Source organism: Pinus tabuliformis, chromosome 8, assembly GCF_031772625.1.
Source record: "Pinus tabuliformis cultivar Carrire ecotype Pingquan chromosome 8, CPIR1, whole genome shotgun sequence".
NCBI classification, from domain to species: domain Eukaryota; kingdom Viridiplantae; phylum Streptophyta; class Pinopsida; order Pinales; family Pinaceae; genus Pinus; species Pinus tabuliformis.
Genome location: NC_142294.1, coordinates 696851324 through 696873839, shown reverse-complemented (window position 1 = coordinate 696873839; position 22516 = coordinate 696851324).

Genomic DNA, 22516 nt, shown 5'->3' with positions numbered 1-22516 from the left:
CCACCACACGCTCCAGAGTGACAGTCATTTAGAACCCTTTCTGCCTCTTCGTGAGTTAAGCAACGTCGAAAAATAGAGTCTGCCCCACGTCGATAAAGAGTATCTCCAATAATTTTGTATTGTTGGGACTGGAATCGAATTTTCCGACGTTCCAACTTTGAAGCTTCAGGCTGAAAGGATTGGGTCTGGAGATAGATGATGATATCCCCAAACCACGGATCTAAAGTGCTGATTAGAAACAGAGATTCGTCCGCAATGGGCTCTTCTGCCACAGTTTCTGTGTCAGCACGCGGGAAGTCACACATTAACTCTGCAAAAACTAAGGATTTCTTAGACTTAGATTTTTCGAACTCCAAGTCGAACTCCTGTAGGATGACAATCCATTTGGAGTACTTGCCCCCTAGCAATTGTTTAGTCAAAATGTAAATCATAGGGTTGCAATCCGAAATGACTGTAGTTTTACGGAGTAAAATGTAGTGACGAAAACGTTGGACAACTTGAACGGCTGCCAATGCCAATTTCTCCACATGTGAGTATTTTAGCTCAGTGGGATTTAACGTCCTACTAAGATAATATATCACATGTTCCGTTCCGAATTCATCTTCCTGAACTAACACCATTCCAATGGTGGAATGGGAGGCGGTGAGGTACAAAAAGTAGTCCTGGTTGTAGTTGGGAGGATGCAACAACGGTGCATGGGTCAACGCGTGTTTGAGTGCATCAAAAGATTTCTGAGCTATCTCATCCCAATAGAATTGAGCGTTCTGTTTCAACAACCATGTAAAACCCTTTGTAACCTCGGCGTAGTTAGGAATGAATCGTCGTAAAAAGTTTGCTTTCCCCTGCAAACTTTGGAGTTGGCGAAGACTCAACGGAGGGATCGACGCGGATAGCTTCTACCTTCGAGGGATCGACGCGGATGCCGGCTTTTGAAACTACAAATCCTAGTAACCGTCCCACTTCTATACAGAAGACACATTTGTGTGGGTTCAACCGAATACGATAATGCCTACACCTCATGAAGATTGCTCATAAATGGACAAGGTGATTAGCTCGATGTAATGAATGAGCGGGCAAATCATCGAGATACGGTTCCACAATGTGTTTGATGTCATGAAACGCATAAGACATTGCCCTTTGAAAAGTTTCGCCGGTGTTCTTAAGCCCAAAAGGTAATTTGCAGTAAGAAAATGTCCCCCATGGACGAATGAAAGCCGTTTTTTGTTGATCGGCAGGTAGAATATTGATTTGATTGTAACCGGAAAAACCGTCCATAAAGGAAAATATTTCACTGCCGGCACATTCATCAATGATTTGATCGATATAGGGCGTTGGGTAGTTGTCCTTTGGACAAGCTCGATTAATATCCCTATAATCAATGCATATTCTTATTGTTCCTTGTTTTTTGTTAACCGGAACAATATTCGATACCCAATCCGTTAACGGGATCGGATAAATGAAACCTGCTTTCAACAGCTTTTCAACTTCTGCTTTAATTGCAGCAGCTTTTCGTGGGTGAATCTGACGCAAATGTTGCCGGACGGGTTTAGCATCCGGGTAAGTCTTGATCTCATGAACAACAATTGCGGGATCAATTCCTGGCATTTCCTCATAGGACCAGGCAAACACGTCGCGAAATTCTTGAAATAGGGCCTTGTATGTCTGAATTTCATCATCTGTACACAAGGCACCTATATGAATGTTTTCAACAATTTCGGGCTTTACTGAAATGTCAATGGGAAGAGTTCGCGAGATATTTCCAAAATTCAACTCTGAATCAGGATGTTTCATGGGATTCTGAGCCTCTTTGACATATTCAGCTGTAAAAACTGATGAGAAATTATTTTCAAAATAATCATCCTCAGGTAAAAACGAAGATCTATGATGGAGATCCTCCCATGGTAAATCATCTATACACAGGATTTCGCAAAGCTGTTCGTCAGATGACACAACTTTGGGAAACGTTATTAACTCCGAGGTTGATGTGAAAAGTTATTCCTCACGGACCACATTCATTTGGTCGACTTTGGTTGAACACAGGTCGGTAAAAGACTGGACGGCTTCATAAGCAATTTCATATGGACTCAACGACATAGAATTACCAAACGAGTCGATTTCAGATTCAGAAGGAACGATCCATGGATCGTCATAGTAAATAGTATATGATGTAATCATATGAATAGTTGCGAACGAAGACGACGCGTTGAGTGGAGGAAAAGGAAAAGTTCCCAGTAAACCGGCATCTTTAACTAATCCTACACCAACATCCTTATATGGGATAGTCGTTTTACCGACATGCTGGATACTCTCTGAAGAGGTTGGGTCGGATGAAAAGTAAGTCAGCTGGTCTATTGTTACGATCTTGCCATTATGTGGAAACTTTATTACTCGGAAGATCGATGAAACGACCGCTGTCATAGCGTAAGTCCAACTTCGACCCAAGAGAAGGTTGTAGTCTAGAGGGGCATCAACCACCTCCACGTCTAGACTAACGGTTTTTCCTTCAACCCCTATAGGCAAATCATGTAGAATGCCAAAAGGACAGAACCCATGGCCATCAAAGGCCTTAAGAATTGTCGGGGATTGATTTAGTAAAGGAGAACCAAGAGATCTCCAACACTGCATCGACATAATACATGTGGAAGCTTCCTCATCAATTACAGTCCGATGAATAGGTCTGTTTTTGACTATCACTGGGATCTGGAAAGCCATTTGATGAGGCAAACGCGGTGTACTATTTTCTAGATCAAAGATTATTAGGTTCGGGTCCTGAACATCAACAGCTCCGATAGCCAACAAAAGTAATTTGCGTTGTGCTGGGCATGATTGCAGCACTTCCAAAGCCGACATTGCTGAGGGTGAAACAGCTAAATCCTCAACAATGTTGTAATTCTGGGCCGCTCTCGCATGTGGATTGAAAGTAGACCTTCGAAGTACACCCTTGGCGGGCGGTTTGATTACTAAGTCAGGGTTATGTTTCTCGATCTATAGTGGATCGGAACTGGGAGCTGAGGTTGATGGATTTGAATGAGAAGATTCTGCTTCTTTCGATCCATCAACAGGACTTTTACTACCATAATCATGTGATCGAGTCGCAATCCTTACATGAGACATCATCAATATGGGTTCTTCAGTGGCACTCGAGGAAGAACCTATCATTTTGCTATCTTTCGGAAATGGGTCCTTCAAGACAGCAGGAATTTGGGAACCCTTGACGATTTTCGCAACCTCTGCTTGATGAGGGCAGTCTCTTGTAAAGTGTTCTTCTTCACAAATAAGACACGGATAACGAGGCTTGCATTTTTCATCATTGGATTCCGTTTTTTCATTTTTCTCCTTTGGAGTTTTGTCTGCTTTATTCTTCTTCTTGCCTTTCTTCTTTCCACTGGTTTTTGATTTAGCCGTAGATGACTCTACAGCGTGAATGTCAGCAGAAAGTTCAGTAGAAGAATCTCCTGTCGGGGAGTCTGGTAAGGTTATTATAGGAGAAGAATTCTTTGAAGATTTCTTCTTGCTTTTAGTATTCACCGTACCAATCATGCCATCAGCAGCATGAGATCCCGAAGGAGCAGCAGCGATTTGATTTGACTTTGGAAGATCTGGGATCTTTTCGTGTAACGTACCTGACTGAGTGTAAACTAAGTCAAGGTACTGTGCTTGAGCAATCACTTGCTCCTCAGTAACTACTTCGGCCTTAGCTACGTCTTTAGTAATCTTCGGTAATAATGATTTAACAAACCATTCAGCTAAGATTTTGTCCGAGATAAAAACTTTCACTAACCGCCTTCGACGTCTCCATTCATGAATATGATCGGAAATATAAGTGGACGTCGATTGTTTTAATGAATTTAGTAACTCCGTGCCATTATCATATCTGACCGGCAACTGAAAATGAGTTAGGAACGAGGTAGCTAACTGGCTAAAATTATAAAAAGAGGCCCGTGGTAACTCAATGTACCACTTGGCCGCAAGACCAATGAGAGTACGCTGGAAGAGACGTAAGCGAATCGAATCATCCGAGATGGAATTTGAGGCACACTAGAGGTGGTAAGTCATCACATGATTTGACGGGTCCTCTCCAGACTTACCCTCGAACTTGGGAATGTCACTAGGCAACTTATTCGGCATTGGTGGCCAAAACGGAAGATAATTGATTGGATCGTTCGTTAGGCGCGTCAAGTCTGGTAAATCCAAAGTTGCGATAAACGGCAATTGTCGATTAGGATCCCTAAAACTCTGGGTCATGAGACCAGTCCCAGGAGGAGGATATCCAGGATAACTTGGAATATGAATCGCATTTGGGATATTGTGTCCTCCTGGAAAACCATGATTAACCGGACCGTACTGGGGTTGTTGTGGTTGTTGATAAGTGTACCCAGGATATGGTTGATACTGGTAAACTGGCTACTGGACAGCCGGCCCGTATTGGTACTGTCCCTGGTACGGTTGATAAGCGAATTGTGGTTGACTAGTGACAACCGTACTTAAACCAGGTTGTCCTACAGGCATCTGAACCGTAGTTTGAATCGTGGATCCAGACAATGGGAAAGATGTCTGAGGAGTAGTTGCAGAGACAGTAGAAACCGGAGCTGTCGATACTCCAGAAGTAAGTGTGGTAGACTGAACAGATGTTGCGGTAGTTGCAGCAGTTGTTTGAGATGGAGTACTAGGTGCAATAGGCCCAGACTTAGAAACTACCGAAGGTACAGAAGTTTGAACATTAGACTGGACTGGTTGTTGGGGTGAACCAGAAACTAAAGGATGTCCAGTTTGAGATGACAAATGTACACTTGGCTGCAATACCTGTTGAATTTGCTATGGATCCCACACTATGTTCATTCCGGGGTATTGACCCATAACAGGTTGAGGATATTGAGATCCATAACCAGATTGAGGATAGGATTGATAATTGAAAGGTACATTTCCCGTACCTTGAACATAAGATTGACCTTGGGGTGGTTGATAACCTTGACTCGAGTACTGACCTTGGGGTAGATACCCTTGAGGTAAGTACTGATACTGGGGTTGACCTTGAGGTATAAATTGATACTGAGGTTGACCTTGGGGTACATATTGAGGCTGGGGTTGACCTTGGGGAATGTATTGTACCACGGGTACATACTGTCCTTGAGGTTGCCCCCCAAACGCAATTTGTGTACCTTGAGGTTGCCCCCCAGGCGTTAATTGAGTTTGCCCCCCAGGCAGTAACTGGCCACCTTGAGGTTGAGAACTGGGAATTGAACCTGACATCATGTAAATGTCTCCTACGCCCAATGGTTTATTACCATTGTTTCTAGTTAATAACCCATGTTCAATGGGTTGAGGAGATGCTCCCGAAAAAGTACCAGAAAGTGACTGATACCCAGCGGGAACAGAAGGACCGCCATACAAAAATGATTCAGGCGATTGAGTAAACATGGATGACTGACCAGACATATTTACAGGAGTATAAATACCTCCAGGTGGATAAGGAGTACGAGGTGGAGAAAAACTTGACCCTGAGTTGTCCAAATAATTAGTTAACGAAAGATACCAAGTAGTACTTCTAGGTGGACTGTAAAAAATGGATTCACGCTCCCTTAGATCAATAGTAGGTTGATCTTCAGGGATAGGGATGCCTATTTCTTCTTCTAGAGCAAGTTCTTCAATAGCAATCAAACCAGAAGGAAGATTTTCGGTAATGACTCTTTCTACCCTAGGTGAATCAGGAGCACTAGAAGTTGGAGTAATAGGTTCAGATATCTCAGGTTCTTCGCCTATATTACTAGTAGATGAAAAACTACCAGCAAGCTCAGAAACTACAATAGCTTCAGGATTATAACTTGTTTCTAGACTTTGGTAATCAGGATGAACTACCAACGAAGACTCTCCTTCTTCGAGTGAACCTACTTTACTGCCACTAGGAGTTACAAGGACCTTCAAACCTTTGTAATGACCCAGGACGTCTTCAGGAGGTTGGCCCCGAAGTCTACGGGACTTCCTCAACAAATCAGCCACGGTTACGATCTCAGGAGACTGGCCCCGAAGTCTACGGGACTGTCTCGGTAATTCAGCCACAGTTAAAAACTTTTAACTACTGCACATGCAAACAAAGTAAAATCTCAAAGCAAACCGCGTAAAGTCTCTAAAGAACCAAACAAAATCGAATCACACGCCTAAAGAATCTAGGGCGTCAAACCAAACACAAACAGTAACCTTCCAGACCGAAAGCACTAGTTGGTGATGAAATCCAACATCGCCGGATTCAGTACAGAAGTGGCAGGTGGAACAATTACCCCGGCAACCTGCTTAATGAATCGACAGGACCAAGTTCCTCCACTTTAACCGTCTCGAGTGAAGTGAACCCCCAAGAAAATCCAAGTGAGTCTAGCCAACGTCTACTCCAGGTACAGTGGGATCTTCCCTCCACCGTCACCTTGGGTAAAATCCTAAAGATAATGGTCACTAAGGTTACCAACAGCAATAAATATACCTGGGGGAACAGTCTACCACCCGATAGCACGCAAGGGCAGAGTAACAAGCTCAATCCCCTTGCCGGCTCCTTAACAATAATCCAAGGTTTACCGACAAGTGACCCCAGGCTCCTCGAAAATAATCTGAGGTTTACCGTTTGTAGTACGTGCGTATCTGGCGTCTTTCCCAATGAAGGAGGATTGATCCCCTCACTGGTTCGGACATAGTCTCGTGCTTCTCCTTTAAGAGGAGCTTTCCCAGAGTACAAATGAAACAGTTGGATTTATCCTACCTCAAGATGAGCTACTTGTTTGGTTTTGCTGTCTTGGAGAGTTAATTACTCTCCTACTCCAAGACACTAGCCTGATCTATATTGGTGTTTCAGAGCCCTAGTAAATAAAAAGTTACTAAGTTGATTTTACTTTAAGCGTTAATTTTTATGGCTTTTCTTTAGGACAAAAGGTAGCGGAGATGAAACTGATGGTGTGTAGACTCGACTCAAATCCACTAAAAAGATGCACCTAGGATGATTTATACTATTTTTCTTTTTCAATGAATTCCTTAGCTAAGAGAGTTGGAGAATGCAAAATTGATATAAAGACAACTTTCTTGGCAATGAAAATCAAAGAAACAATCTCTTTATCTTTTCCAAAGCATACAACACATGACCACTAATTATTTCACAAAAATTCCTTTCTCTTTTTAAAATCTTCAAATGCTACTAAAACAAACTTTTCTTCAAAAAAGACTTTTTGGATTTTTCCTATACTAACAAAGCATATAAAAACTACTTAACAAAAATCAAATTTTAAAACATCTATGACAATCAAATCAATTTTACCTAAAAGCAAATCTAAGAGAAATTCACCTAAGAGCACATCTAATGAGGCAAAAGCCTATAAAGTATAATTCCAGGATGTTTTACTCAGTCACGATTCAACCAAGGACTAGTTCATGCAGAATCATAAACCAGTCAAAAACAAAAATCAAAATCTTTTGTTCTTTTTCTTAAGAATGAAATTCACAGCTTAACCAACAAGCTTTCTCGAAATTCCGCAAAGAGACAACACAAAGGTAGGCTTCTCACAAAGGTGGATTTTATGAAAGGTCCGACTCCTAAGAAGACTGAAAAGACCAGGGATATCCAAGGTTTTACAACTTCTAAAGCCAAAGTCACTACAGGACCAATGCAAAAATCAAACCCTAGGGCTAGAACCTCTATGAATTTCACTAAAACTCTTGATACTGATGAAACAAGCTTAGATGAAGACTTCTGACAGGTAACCAGTGGATCTAGGTAGCAAAAACAAATTATAAACAAAATCTAAGAGGCAAAAAGGAAAAAATTGAAAATTTCTCAACTTTTGACAGGGTACGGAGGCAACCTATTTGCACAGGTGCGTGTACGCTCTGTGTACAAAGCTGCAGTGCGTACAAGTACGCACTGTGCTTAACGCAGAGGGTGCGTACTGCTAGCAAAACCAAGAAAAAATAAAATCTAACTTAACCCTAAGCTATTCCACCCAAATGCACAGTCAATCAGCCAAAAACCAGAAAGAAATCGACTCTTCTCAAATCAAAGTTTCACACAAAAGAGAAATCAACCAAATCCATGGAGTTCCCCAGCGGAGTCGCCATTTTGTCATGCGGAAAGAGTCAATTTTGCGGACAAAACTGACCTCCCTAGAAGCTAAGGCTTTCTAGTGACAAACAAGACAATTAAACACTATCTTTCCCTAAACATGCATTTAAAATACAAGCAACCAGGTGTTTAAAGCATACCTTTAATCCAACGCTTGTTTATTGTAGTCCAGCCTCTTTGATCCAGATGAGCTCCTTCTCCTTGAAGCTTGCATTCACTAACAAGCAAACGATTACATAGCACCTGAATAACTCATATAATAAAACATATTCATCATAAAGACCAAGGAGTATATGAAACAAATTATATAAAACAACTTGTTGAGAAAAATGAGCTTAATTGTATTAATTGGAAACAAAAGAAACCATTACAACCAGTGCCTTGGTGTTGTGCGGGTCCCTCCCAGGGTCCAGCAAGATTTATCCTTTACTTTGATCAGCTCACCCACTTCCAAATGAAGCTAGGAAAGGATTGGAATCTCTCCTCTCAAGCTCTATAAGGGAGTCCTAATTTCAGCAGCATCTACCCTTAGGAATGTTCAGCTTTCAACCTCCCCTCCCTCTGGCTCAATGCCTGTATTTATAGTTCTTTGGAGGAAGTTAATCAGGTCCACCATGAATGGGATAAGCCCCTCTTTCAATGGGATAGCTCCCCTATTCATGGGATAAGCTCCTCTTTCATTGGGATGCATGAACCATCTGGAGGTGCCCAATACACGTCAAACCATCTTCTAGAATGCTCTAGAATCAATCACAAGTAACTTTTTTGAAGTAAAACTCGCACCTTTTGACCTTTACAGGGGTACGCACCCACCCCTTTACAGACAGAGCGTACAAGTACGCAGGTTTTATGAACTTGGGATGCGTACACGCAGGTAAGGCTAAGAGAAACTGCGTAACCAGAGTTAATTGACTTTTTAAGGACTTTCTCTCTTTCTTGGAATTTGACATGAGGAGCAGAGGTATGAGACTTGCCAAGGAGGACAGTATGACTATTGACGGAGCCATACTAACTGCAAATAGTCATGGTGACAAATTTTAGTGTAACAGCTCCCCCTGAGTACATGTAGATATTTCTGCTCTGCTGTGTTAAGCATGCTCCCCCTGACTGTAGGCAAGATCTGCAAAGGATGTTCTTCAAGAAGAACCAAGACATATTCATTATGAAAGACCTTCCTATCACCAAAAGACTCAATACATACATCCATCACCCAACCAAGTGGGGATACATCAGAAATTTACATATGACAACAAATCACATTGCAACAATCATCCCAGGCATAGTGGGGACCAAAATAGGCCGTTACAGGACCTTGATAAAAAAATATACATGACATAGAAACGAAATATCAAGACTATGCAAATCACCAATAACTACTATCAGCAACATCTGACAATCACTGTATATATCATCGACCATTTTCTTCTTCTGTTCTCCTTTCTGCAGCTGATCCACCTGAAACAAAAACAGCTTGAGTACTGGAACCAAGAGCTTCTAAGGTAATGCCAACAATGCATTGTTAGAAGATTATCTGCTCCCCCTGAACCTGTGCCTGATGGTCTCTGACAGACCCATATCAGATTCTCTTCAACCAGAGTCTGTTCTTGCTGATTTTCTTCAGAATTCCATATACGCGATTGCACCTGCATAAATCTGCGTATGTACATAGATTCCCCTCATCCAATTCGCATACACCAACTTTTCTTTGAAACAGACAAGCTTCAACAATAGGATGAAGCATCAACTACTCCCAGCTTCTGTCTGAGATATTCAAAAGTTTCCCTGGGCAGTGGTTTGGTAAGGATATCAGCAATTTGTTCCTTGGAAGGAACATACCCCAAATTGACTTTTTACTCAAGCACTTGTTCCCGAAGAAAGTGATATTTGATAGCTATGTGCTTGGTCTTTGAATGCATGATAGGATTCTTTGAAATGCTTATTGCACTTGTATTATCACATAAGATAGAGACAGGTGGAGTACAAGTGATTTGAAAATCCTGCAAGGTTTGCATCATCCAAAGAAGTTGAGTGCAACAAGATGCAGCAGCCACATATTCCGCTTCAGTTGTAGATAAAGCAATCGAACTCTGTTTCTTGCTGAACCAAGATACTAATCTGGAACCCATAAAGAATGCACCACCACTTGTGCTCTTCCTGTCATCCACGCTTCCGGCCCAATCTGCATCTGTGTAAGCATGAAGTGTGGGATCTGTATCTCTAGGGTACCATAAGCCATAGTTTTGAGTTCCTCGAAGGTACTTGAAGATTCTCTTGACTGCCTGAAGATGAGTTTCCTTTGGATTTTCCTGAAATCTTCCAACTATTCCCACTGCATGCATGATGTCTGGTCGGGTACCTGTCAAATAAAGTAGACTTCCAATCATGGATCTATAGGTTGGTTGATGCATTGCCGCTGATACATCATTTGCACTGAGGCTGCATCCTGTAACCATGGGGGTACATACTGGTTTTGAATCTTCCATGCCATACTTCTTCAGAATCTACTTGAGGTGCTTGGTTTGAGACAAGAAGATACCGCCTTCATTTTGTTGGATTTGCAATCCAAGAAGGTATGCCAGTTCTCCGAGCAAAGACATTTCAAATTCTTTCTGCATCACCAAGGCAAAGCTTTGACTCATACCTTCTTCGTTGCTACCAAAGATAATATCATCTACATACACAACAAGTATTAGCAATTTGTCATTTTCAATTTTTATATAAAGATTGCTATCTGCTGATCCTTTTGAAAAACCTTGTTGATGAAGGTATTTGTCCATGCGGTTGTACCAAGCCCTTGGAGCTTGTTTAAGGCCATAGAGAGCCTTTTTAAGTCTGCATACAAGATTTGGATCATTCCCAAGGATAAAGCCATCTGGTTGCTCTATTTACACTTCTTCTTCTAAGTCTCCATTCAGAAAGGCTGATTTTACGTCCATTTGAAATACTTTGAACTTCTGGAAGCTAGAGAGAGCAAGGAACATTCTGATGACCTCAAGTCTAGCAACGGGAGCAAAAGTTTCTTCAAAGTATATTCCTTTCTGTTGAGCATACCCTTTACAAACAAGTCTGGCCTTATTTCTAATCACTTCCCCATTTTCATTCAACTTATTTTTGAAGATCCATTTTGTTCCTATGACATTTTTGTCTTTTGGTCTAGGAACCAACTCCCAAGTGTTATTCTTTTCGATCTGCTCAAGCTCTTCATCCATTGCCTTAACCCAACACTCATCTTTGCATGCTTCTTTTACATTTTGCGGTTCAGTGGAAGAGAGCAATGCCAAATAGCTTGAAGCTTCTGCTATTGTTCTTCTTGTTTGTATACCTGCTTCTTTCTACCCCAAAATTTGAGATTCTGGATGATTCTTCTGAACGTACCTGGATGGAGTCTTCTCTTCTATCCTTATCTGTTCCTCTGGTGCCTCTTGGGGTTCTTCTTCATCATCTGTCTGATTTGGAGAGTAGTCTTCATCCTCATTGATATTTTCATGATTCACTTCCCTAGGGATGTATCCTTTTTCATCAACCACTACATCAATGCTGTCAACAATTCTTCCAAGTCTTTTATTGTAACATTGTTACACTAAAATTTGTCATCATGACTATTTGCAGTCAGTATGGCTCCGTCAATAGTCATACTGTCCTCCTTGGCAAGTCTTATACCTCTGCTCCTCATGTCAAACTCCAAGAAAGAGAGAAAGTCCTTAAAAGTCAATATAACTCTGGTTACGCAGTTTCTCTTAGCCTTACCTGCGTGTACGCACCTCAAGTTCATAAAACCTGCGTACTTGTACGCTCTGTCTGTAAAGGGGTGGGTGCATACTCCTGTAAAGGTCAAAAGGTGCAAGTTTCACTTCAAAAAAGTTACTTGTGGTCGATTCTAGAGCATTCTAGAAGATGGTTTGACGTGGATTGAGCGCCTCCAGATGGTTCATGCATCCCAATGAAAGAGGAACTTATCCCATGAAGAGGGGAGCTATCCCATTGAAAGAGGGGCTTATCCCATTCATGGTGGACCTGATTAACTTCCTCCAAAGCACTATAAATATAGGCATTGGGCCAGAGGGAGGAGGGGTTCAAAGCTGAACATTCCTAAGGGTAGATGCTGCTGAAATTAGGACTCCCTTATAGAGCTTGAGAGGAGAGATTCCAATCCTTTCCTAGCTTCATTTGGAAGTGGGTGAACTGATCAAAGTAAAGGAGAACTCTTGCTGGACCCTGGGAGGGACCTGCATAACACTAAGGCACTGGTTGTAATGGTTTCTTTTGTTTCCAATTAATACAATAAAGTTCATTTTTCTCAACAAGTTGTTATATATAATTTGTTTCATAAACTCCTTGGTCTTTATGATGAATATGTTTTATTATATGAGTTATTCAGGTGCTATGTAATCGTTTGCTTGTTAGTGAATGCAGGCTTCAAGGAGAAGGAGCTCATCTGGATCAGAGAGGCTGGACTACAACAAACAAGCGTTGGACTAAAGGTAAGTCTTAAACACCTGGTTGCTTTTATTTTAAATGCATATTTAGGGAAAGATAGTGCTTGATTGTTTTGTTTGTCACTAGACGACCTTTGGTTGCTAGGGAGGTCGGTTTTGTCCGCAAAATTGACTCTTTCCGCATGACAAAATGGCGACTCCACTGGGGAATCCATGGATTTTATTGACTTCTCTTTTGATTGATACTTTGATTTGAGAAACTTTATTTTTTTCTAGTTTTTGACTGATTGACTGTGAATTTGGGTGGAATAGCTTAGGGTTAAGTTAGTTTTTATTTTTCTTGATTTTGAGAGCAATATGCACCCTCTGCGTTAAGCACAGTGCGTACCTGTATGCACTTTTGCTGTGTACACAGAGCGTGGCCGCACCTATGCAAACAGGCTGCCTGCGTACCCCTGTCAAAAGCTTAGAAAATTTCCATTTTTTCCTTTTTATCTTTTAGATTTTGTTTACAGCTTGTTTTTGCTGCCCAGATCCACTGTTCACCTGTCAAAAGTTTTCATCTGAACTTGTTTCATTAGCGTCAAGGGTTTTAGTGAAGTTCATAGAGATTCTAGCCCTAGGTTTGATTTTTGCATTGGTCTTGTAGTGACTTTAGCTTTAGAAGTTGTAAAAACCTTGGATCTCCCTGGTCTTTTCAGTCTTCTTAGAAGTCTGACCTTTTGTAAAATCCACCTTTGTGAGAAACCTACCTTTGTGTTGTCTCTTTGCGGAATTTCGAGAAGGCTTGTTGGTTAAGCTGTGAATTTCATTCTTAAGAAAAAGAACAAAAACTTTTTATTTTGTTTTTGACTAGTTTATGATTCTGCATGAATTAGTCCTTGGTTGGATTGTAACTGAGTAAAACATCCTGGAATTATATTTTGTAGGCTTTTACCTCATTAGATTTTCTTTTAGGTGAATTTCTCTTAGATTTGCATAGATCTTAAAATTGATTTTCGTTTTCATAAATCTTAGATTGATTTGATTATCATAGATCTTAAGATTGGTTTTTGTTACGTAGTTTTGCATGTTTTGTTAAATAGGAAAAATACAAAATCTCTTTTGAGGAAAGTTTGTTTTAGTAGCGTTTGAAGTCTTTGAAAAGAGAAAGGAAGTTTTCGTGAATAATTAGTGGTCATGTGTTGTGTGCTTTGGAAAAGATAAAGAGATTGCTTCTTCGATTTTCATTGCCAAGAAAGTTGTCTTTATCAATTTTTCATTCTCCAACTCTCTTAGCTAGGGAATTCATTGAAAAAGGAAAGGTTGTTTTGCTTCATCCTAGGTGCATCTTTTTAGTGGATTTGAGTCGAGTCTACACACCATCAGTTTCATCTCTGCTACCTTTTGTCCTAAAGAAAAGCCATAAAAATTAACACTTAAAGTAAAATCAACTTAATAACTTTTTATTTACTAGGGCTCTGAAACACCAATATAGATCAGGCTAGTGTCTTGGAGTAGGAGAGTAATTAACTCTCCAAGGCAGTAAAACCAAACAACTAGCTTATCTTGTGGTAGGATAAATCCAACTGTTTCATCTGTACTCTGGGAAAGCTCCTCTTAAAGGAGAAGCACGAGATCGTGTCCAAACCAGCGAGGGAATCAATCCTCCTTCATTGGGAAAGACGCCAGATACGCACGTACTACAAACGGTAAACCTCGGATTAACCATTGTCGAGGAGCCTGGGGTCACTTGTCGGTAAACCTTGGATTATTGTCAAGGAGTCGGCAAGGGGATTGAGCTTGTTACTCTGCCCTTGCATGCTATCGGGTCGTAGACTGTTCCCCCAGGTATATTTGTTGTTGTTGGTAACCTTAGTGACTATTATCTTTAGGATTCTACCCAAGGTGACGGTGGAGGGAAGATCCCACTGTACTTGGAGCAAACGTCGGCTAGACTCACTTGGATTTTCTGGGGGGTTCACTTCACTCGAGACGGTTAAAGTGGAGGAACTTGGTCCAGTCTATTCATTAAGAAGGTTGCCGGGGTAACTATTCCACCCGCCACTTCTGTACTGAATTCGGTGATGTTGGATTTCATCACCAACTAGTGTTTTCGGTTCGAAAGGTTACTGTTTGTGTTTGGTTTGACGCCCTAGATTCTTTAGGCGTGTGATTCGAATTTGTTTGGTTCTTTAGAGACTTTAGGCGGTTTGCTTTGAGATTTTACTTTGTTTGCGTGTGTAGTAATTAAAAGTTTTTAGCTGTGGCTGAATTACCAAGACAATCCCGTAGACTTCGGGGCCAGTCTCCTGAGGTTGTAACCGTGGCTGATTTGTTGAGGAAGTCCCGTAGACTTCGGGGCCAACCTCCTGAAGACGTCCTGAGCCATTACGAAGGTTTGAAAGTCCTTGAAACTCCTAGTGGCAGTAAAGTAGGGTCACCTGAAGAAGGAGAGTCTTCATTGGTCGTTCATCCTGATTACCAAAGTCTAGAAACGGGTTATAATCCTGAAGCTGTTTCGGTTTCCGAGCTTGCTGGTAGTTTTTCATCTACTAGTGATATAGGCGAAGAACCTGAGATATCTGAACCTGTTACTCCAACATCGGGGTTAGTCTCTCCAACTTCTAGTGTTCCTAATTCACCTAGGGTAGAAAGAGTCATCACCGAAAATCTTCCTTCTGGTTTGATAGCTATTGAAGAGCTTGCTCCGGAAGAAGAAATAGGCGTCCCTATCCCTGAGAATCAACCTACTATTGATCTAAGGGAGCGTGAATCCATTTTTTACAGTCCACCTAGAAGTACTACTTGGTATCTTTCTTTAACTAATTATTTGGACAACTCAGTGTCGAGTTTTTCACCACCTCGTGTTTCTTATCCACCTAGGGGTATTTATACTCCCGTAAATATGTCAGGTCAGTCGTCCATGTTTACTCAATCGCCTAAATATTTTTTGTACGGCGGTCCTTCTGTTCCTGCTGGGTATCAGTCTTTGTCTGGTACTTTTTCGGGAGCATCTCCTCAACCCATTGAACAAAGGATGTTCACTGGAAGCAATGGTGCAAAGCCGTTGAGTGTAGAAGACATTCTTATGATGTCAGGTTCTATTCTCGCTTCTCAATCTCAAGGTGGCCAGTTACCGCCTGGGGGGCAGCCTCAATTAATGCCTGGGGGGCAACCTCAAGGTACACAATTTTCATCTGGGGGGCAACCTCAAGGACAGTACGTGCCTATGGTACAATACATTCCTCAAGGTCAACCCCAGACTCAATATGTACCCCAAGGTCAACCCCAGTGTCAATTTACACTTCAAGGTCAACCCCAGTATCAGTACATGTCTCAAGGGTATCTGCCCCAAGGACAGTACTTGAGTCAAGGTTTTCAACCACCTCAAGGTCAATCTTATGTTCAAGGTACGGGAAGTGTGCCTTTCAATTATCAATCCTACCCTCAACCCGGTTATGGATCTCAATATCCTCAACCTGTTATGGGTCAATACCCCAGAATAAACATAGTGTGGGATCCATCACAAGTTCAACAGGTGTTGTAGCCAAGTGTACAGTTGTCATCTCAAATTGGACAACCCTTAGTTTCTAGTTCACCCCAGCAACCAGTCCAGTCTAATATTCAAACTTCTGTACCTTCGGTAGTTTCTCAGTCTGGGCCTATTTCGCCTCATACTCCATCTCAAACGACTGCTGCAACTACCGCCACATCTGTTCCATCTACCACACTTACTTCTGGAGTATCGACAGCTCTGGTTTCTACTGTCCCTGTAACTACTCCTCAGACATCTTTACCATCGTCTGGATCTACGATTCAAACTACGGTTCAGATGCCTGTAGGACAACCTGGTTTAAGTACGGTTGTCACAAGCCAACCACAGTTCACTTATCAACCGTACCAGGGACAGTACCAATTCGGTTCTGCTGTCCAGCAGCCAGTTTACCAGTATCAACCGTATCCTGGGTACACTTATCAACAACCACAGCAACCCCAGTACGGTCCGGTTAATCCTGGTTTTCCAGGAGGATACAATATCCTGAATGCGATTCCTATTCCTAGTTATCCTGGATATCCTACTCCTGGGGCTGGTATAATGACACAGAGTTTTATTGATCCTAATCGGCAGCTGCCATTTATCGCAACTTTGGATTTACCAGACTTGTCACGCCTAACGAACGATCCAATCAATTATCTTCCGTTTTGGCCGCCAATGCCGAATAAGTTGCCCAGTGACATTCCCAAGTTCGAGGGTAAGTCTGGAGAGGACCCGTCGAATCATGTGATGACTTACCACCTCTGGTGTGCCTCAAATTCCATCTCGGATGATTCGATCCGTTTACGTCTCTTCCAGCGCACTCTCATTGGTCTCGCGGCCAAGTGGTACATTGAGTTACCACGGGCCTCTTTTTATAATTTCAGCCAGTTAGCTACCTCATTCCTAACTCATTTTCAGTTGCCGGTCAGATATGATAATGGCACGGAGTTACTAACTTCATTAAAACAATCGACGTCCACTTATATTTCTGATCATATTCATGAATGGAGACGTCGAAGGCGGTTAGTGAAAGTTTTTATCCCGGACCAAATCTTAGCTGAATGGTTTGTTAAATCATTGTTACCGAAGATTACTGAAGACGTAGCTAAGGCCGGAGTAGTTACTGAGGAGCAAGTGATTGCTCAAGCGCAGTACCTTGACTTAGTTTACACTCAGTCAGGTACGTTACATGAAAAGATCCCAGATCTTCCAAAGTCAAATCAAATCGCTGCTGCTCCTTCGGGATCTCATGCTGCTGATGGCATGATTGGTACGGTGAACACTAAAAGCAAGAAGAAATCCTCAAAGAATTCTTCTCCTATTATAACCTTACCAGACTCCCCGACAGGAGATTCTTCTGCTAAACTTTCCGCCGACATTCACGCTGTAGAGTCATCTACGGCTAAATCAAAATCCAGTGGGAAGAAGAAAGGCAAGAAGAAGAATAAAGCAGACAAAACTCCAAAGGAGAAAACTGAAAAGGCGGAATCCAATGATGAAAAGCGCAAGCCTCGTTATCCATGTCTTATTTGTGAAGAAGAACACTTTACAAGAGACTGCCCTCATCGAGCAGAGGTTGCGAAAATCGTCAAGGGTTCCCAAATTCTTGCTGTCTTGAAGGACCCATTTCCGAAAGATAGCAAAATGATAGGTTCTTCCTCGAGTGCCACTGAAGAACCCATATTGATGATGTCTCATGTAAGGATTGCGACTCGATCGCAAGATTATGGTAGTAAAAGTCCTGTTGATGGATCGAAAGAAGCAGAATCTTCTCATTCTAATCCATCAACCTCAGCTCCCGGTTCCGATCCACTACAGATCGAGAAACCTAACCCAGACTTAGTAATCAAACCGCCCACCAAGGGTGTACTTCGAAGGTCTGCTTTCAATCCACATGCGAGAGCGGCCCAGAATTACAACATTGTTGAGGACTTAGCTATTTCACCCTTAGCAATGTCGGCTTTGGAAGTGTTGCAATCATGCCCAGCACAACGCAGATTACTTTTGTCGGCTATAGGAGCTGTTGATGTTCAGGACCCGAACCTAATAATCTTTGATCTAGAAAATAGTACACCGCATTTGCCTCATCAAATGGCTTTCCAGATCCCAGTGATAGTCAAAAACAGGCCTATTCATCGAACTGTAATTGATGAGGGAGCTTCCACGTGTATTATGTCGATGCAGTGTTGGAGATCGCTTGGTTCTCCTTCACTAAATCAGTCCCCGACGATTCTTAAGGCCTTTGATGGCCGTGGGTTCCGTCCTTTTGGCATTCTACAGGATTTGCCTATAGGGGTTGAAGGAAAAATCGTTAGTGTAGATGTGGAGGTGGTTGATGCCCCTCTAGACTACAACCTTCTCTTGGGTCGAAGTTGGACTTACGCTATGACAGCGGTCGTTTCATCGGTCTTCCCAGTAATAAAATTTCCACATAATGGAAAGATTGTAACAATAGACCAGTTGACTTACTTTTCATCCGACCCAACCTCCTCAGAGGGTATCCAACATGTCGGTAAAACGACTATCCCATATAAGGATGTTGGTGTAGGATTAGTTAAAGATGCCGGGTTACTGGGAACTTTTCCTTTTCCTCCACTCAACGCATCATCTTCATTTGCAACCATTCATATGATTACATCAGACACTATTTATTACGACGATCCCTGGATCGTTCCTTCTGAATCTGAAATAGACTCGTTCGGTAATTCTATGTCGTTAAGTCCATATGAAATTGCCTATGAAGCCGTGCAGTCTTTTACCGACCCGTGTTCAACCAAAGTCGACCAAATGAATGTGGTCCGTGAGGAATCACTTTTCACATCAACCTCGGAGTTAATAGCGATTCCTGAAGTTGTGTCATCTGACGAACAACTTCGTGAAGTCCTGTGTATAGATGACTTACCATGGGACGATCTACATCATAGATCTTTGTTTTTACCTAAGATTGATCATTTTGAAAATGATTTCTCATCAGTTTTTACAGCTGAATATGTTAAAGAGGATCAGAATCCCATGAAACATCCTGATTCAGAGTTGAATTTGGGAAATATCTCTCGAACTCTTCCCATTGACATTTCAGTAAAGCCCGGAATTGTTGAAAACATTCATATAGGTGCCTCGTGTACAGATGACGAAATTCAGACATACAAGGCCCTATTTCAAGAATTCTGCGACGTGTTTGCCTGGTCCTATGAGGAAATGCCAGGAATTGATCCCGCAATTGTTGTTCATGAGATCAAGACTTACCTGGATGCTAAACCCGTCCGGCAACGTTTGCGTCAGATTCACCCACGAAAAGCTGCTGCAATTAAAGCAGAAGTTGAAAATTTGTTGAAAGCAGGTTTCATTTATCCGATCCCATTAACGGATTGGGTATCGAATATTGTTCCGGTTAACAAAAAACAAGGAACAATAAGAATATGCATCGACTATAGGGACATTAATCAAGCTTTTCCAAAGGATAACTACCCAACGCCCTATATCGATCAAATCATTGATGATTGTGCCGGCAGTGAAATATTTTCCTTTATGGACGGTTTTTCCGGTTACAATCAAATCAATATTCTACCTGCCGATCAACCAAAAACGGCTTTCATTTGTCCATGGGGGACATTTGCTTACTGCAAATTAACTTTTGGGCTTAAGAACGCCGGATCAACTTTTCAAAGGGCGATGTCTTATGCGTTTCATGACATCAAACACATTGTGCAACCGTATCTCGATGATTTTCCCGCTCATTCATTACATCGAGCTGATCACCTTGTCCATTTACGAGCAATCTTCATGAGGTGTAGGCATTATCGTATTCGGTTGAACCCACACAAATGTGTCTTCTGTATAGAAGTGGGACGATTACTAGGATTTGTAGTTTCAAAAGCCGGCATTCGCGTCGATCCCTCGAAGGTAGAAGCTATCATCAAATTGCCTCCTCCTTCGAGTCTTCGCCAACTCCAAAGTTTGCAGGGGAAAGCAAACTTTTTACGACGATTCATTCCTAACTACGCCGAGGTTACAAAGGGTTTTACCCGGTTGTTGAAACAGAACGCTCACTTCTCTTGGGATGAGATAGCTCAGAAATCTTTTGATGCACTCAAACACGTGTTGACCCATGCACCGTTGTTGCATCCTCCCAACTACAACCAGGATTACTTTTTGTACCTCGCCGCCTCCCATTCCACCATTGGAATGGTCTTAGTTCAGGAAGATGAATTCGGAACGGAACATGTGATATATTACCTTAGCAGGACGTTAAATCCCACTGAGCTGAAATACTCACATGTGGAGAAATTGGCATTGGCAGCCGTTCAAGCTGTCCAGCATTTTCGTCACTACATTTTACTCCGTAAAACTACAGTCATTTCGGATTGCAACCCTATGATTTACATTTTGACTAAACAATTGCTAGGGGGCAAGTACTCCAAATGGATTGTTATCCTGCAAGAGTTCAACTTGGAGTTTGAGAAATCTAAGTCTAAGAAATCTTTAGTTTTTGCAGAGTTAATTTGTGACTTCCTGCATGCTGACACGGAAACTGTGGCAGAGGAGCCTATTGCAGACGAATCTCTGTTTCTAATCAGCACTTTAGATCCGTGGTATGGGGATATCATCATCTATCTCCAGACCCAATCCTTTTGGCCCGAAGCTTCAAAGTCGGAACGTCGGAAAATTCGATTCCAGTCCTAACAATACAAAATTATTGGAGATACTCTTTATCGCCGTGGGGCGGACTCTATTTTTCGACGTTGCTTAACTCACAAAGAGGCAGAAAGGGTTCTAAATGACTGTCACTCTAGAGCATGTGGCAGTCATATGTCTGGGTATGCCACAGCCCAAAAGGTGTTGCGCGCTGGCTACTTCTGGCCGTCCTTGTTTAAAGATTGTATTACTGCGGTCCGAAAATGCCACAAATGTCAAGTGTTTGATCGAAAGATGCGCGCTCCACCTGCTCCTCTCCACCCTATAATTGCCGTTGGTCCTTTTGCTAAATGGGGTATCGATTTTATTACATGTAACCCTCACTCGGCTGGGGGGCATGCGTATATCATCCTTGCGGTTGATTATTTTACTAAGTGGGACGAGGCGATGCCTACATTCGAGGCAGACGGCAAGACAGCTGCAATTTTCGTATTCAATCACATAATTGCTAGGTTTGGTGTCCCACAAGCAATAATCACTGACCATGGGCGCCATTTTCGAAACGTTATGATGCCAGAACTTACAGGCCAGCTTGGTTTGCGTCACGATAGTTCAACTCCTTATTATCCACAAGCGAATGGTCTGGTTGAGTCTATCAACAAATTTTTAGTTATCATGATCCGACGAATCATTGGTATTCATCGGTCAAATTGGAACAACATGTTATTTTCAGCGCTTTGGGCGTACCGAACCTCAGTAAAAACATCAACAGGGTTCACTCCTTTCCAACTAGTTTATGGTTTGGAAGCTGTGCTACCCATTGAATGCGAAATCCCGTCACTGCAAATGGCCATCGAGTTACTTCCAGCTACTTCTGAAGAGGAGAAGCGTTTATTATACTTAGCTCAATTAGATGAGAATCGACGTGATGCCGCATTGGCAATCGAGACTCACGCAAAACGAATGAAAGCTTAGTATGATCGAAATGTGACCCCTCGAAATTTTTCGGAAGGTGACCTAGTGTTATTATATGATCAAGCTAATGATAAATTAGGTGCTGGAAAATTCGTTCCTATGTGGCATGGACCCTATATTGTCAAGCGAAAGCTTGCCAAAGAGGCCTATGAGCTGGTAGACTTTGACGGGGACTCTTTGGGTAAACCCAGAAATGGACTTTACCTTAAGAGGTATTATGCTTAAAAGATGGGTATGGAGATTTTAGTTAGGTTAGGTTTTTCTTTCTAGCTGGTGTGTTTGTTAGTTTAGACAGTGTGCTTAGCTTAGAAACTGTCTTTTCGTCATTATTCTGGCTTATCTTGGTTTTACTCTTGATGATGCAGATGTCGATGCCTCTCCAAACATACATTGGTTTTGCTGATGGTGCTTGTCGTAGTACACAGAATATTTCTTCCGCAGCTTGGGTTATCTATTCGCCCTCTGACGAGTTAGTTTCTATGCATGGGGTAAGCCTCGGTCAAACAATGAACAACATTGCAGAATACAGTGCAGTGATTGAGTTATTGTCTGAATCTATTTCATTTGGGATTTGGAGTTTGATAGTGAGGTTAGATTCTGAACTCATTGTATTACAGCTTAATAGAGTGTATGCCATTAGAAATCCAATGTTATTAAGGTTATTTTTGAGAGTGCGTCCCTTGGAACGAGAGTTTGATTACATTGAATATCAACATATTCCAAGGTCTTTAAATACATTAGCAGATGCAATTGCTTCTCGAATGTTAAATAGACATTTGCAATAATCATACATGTAAATTTAAAATCATTCCATAACATGATTTACAAGATAAGCCGGTAATAATGATATATATA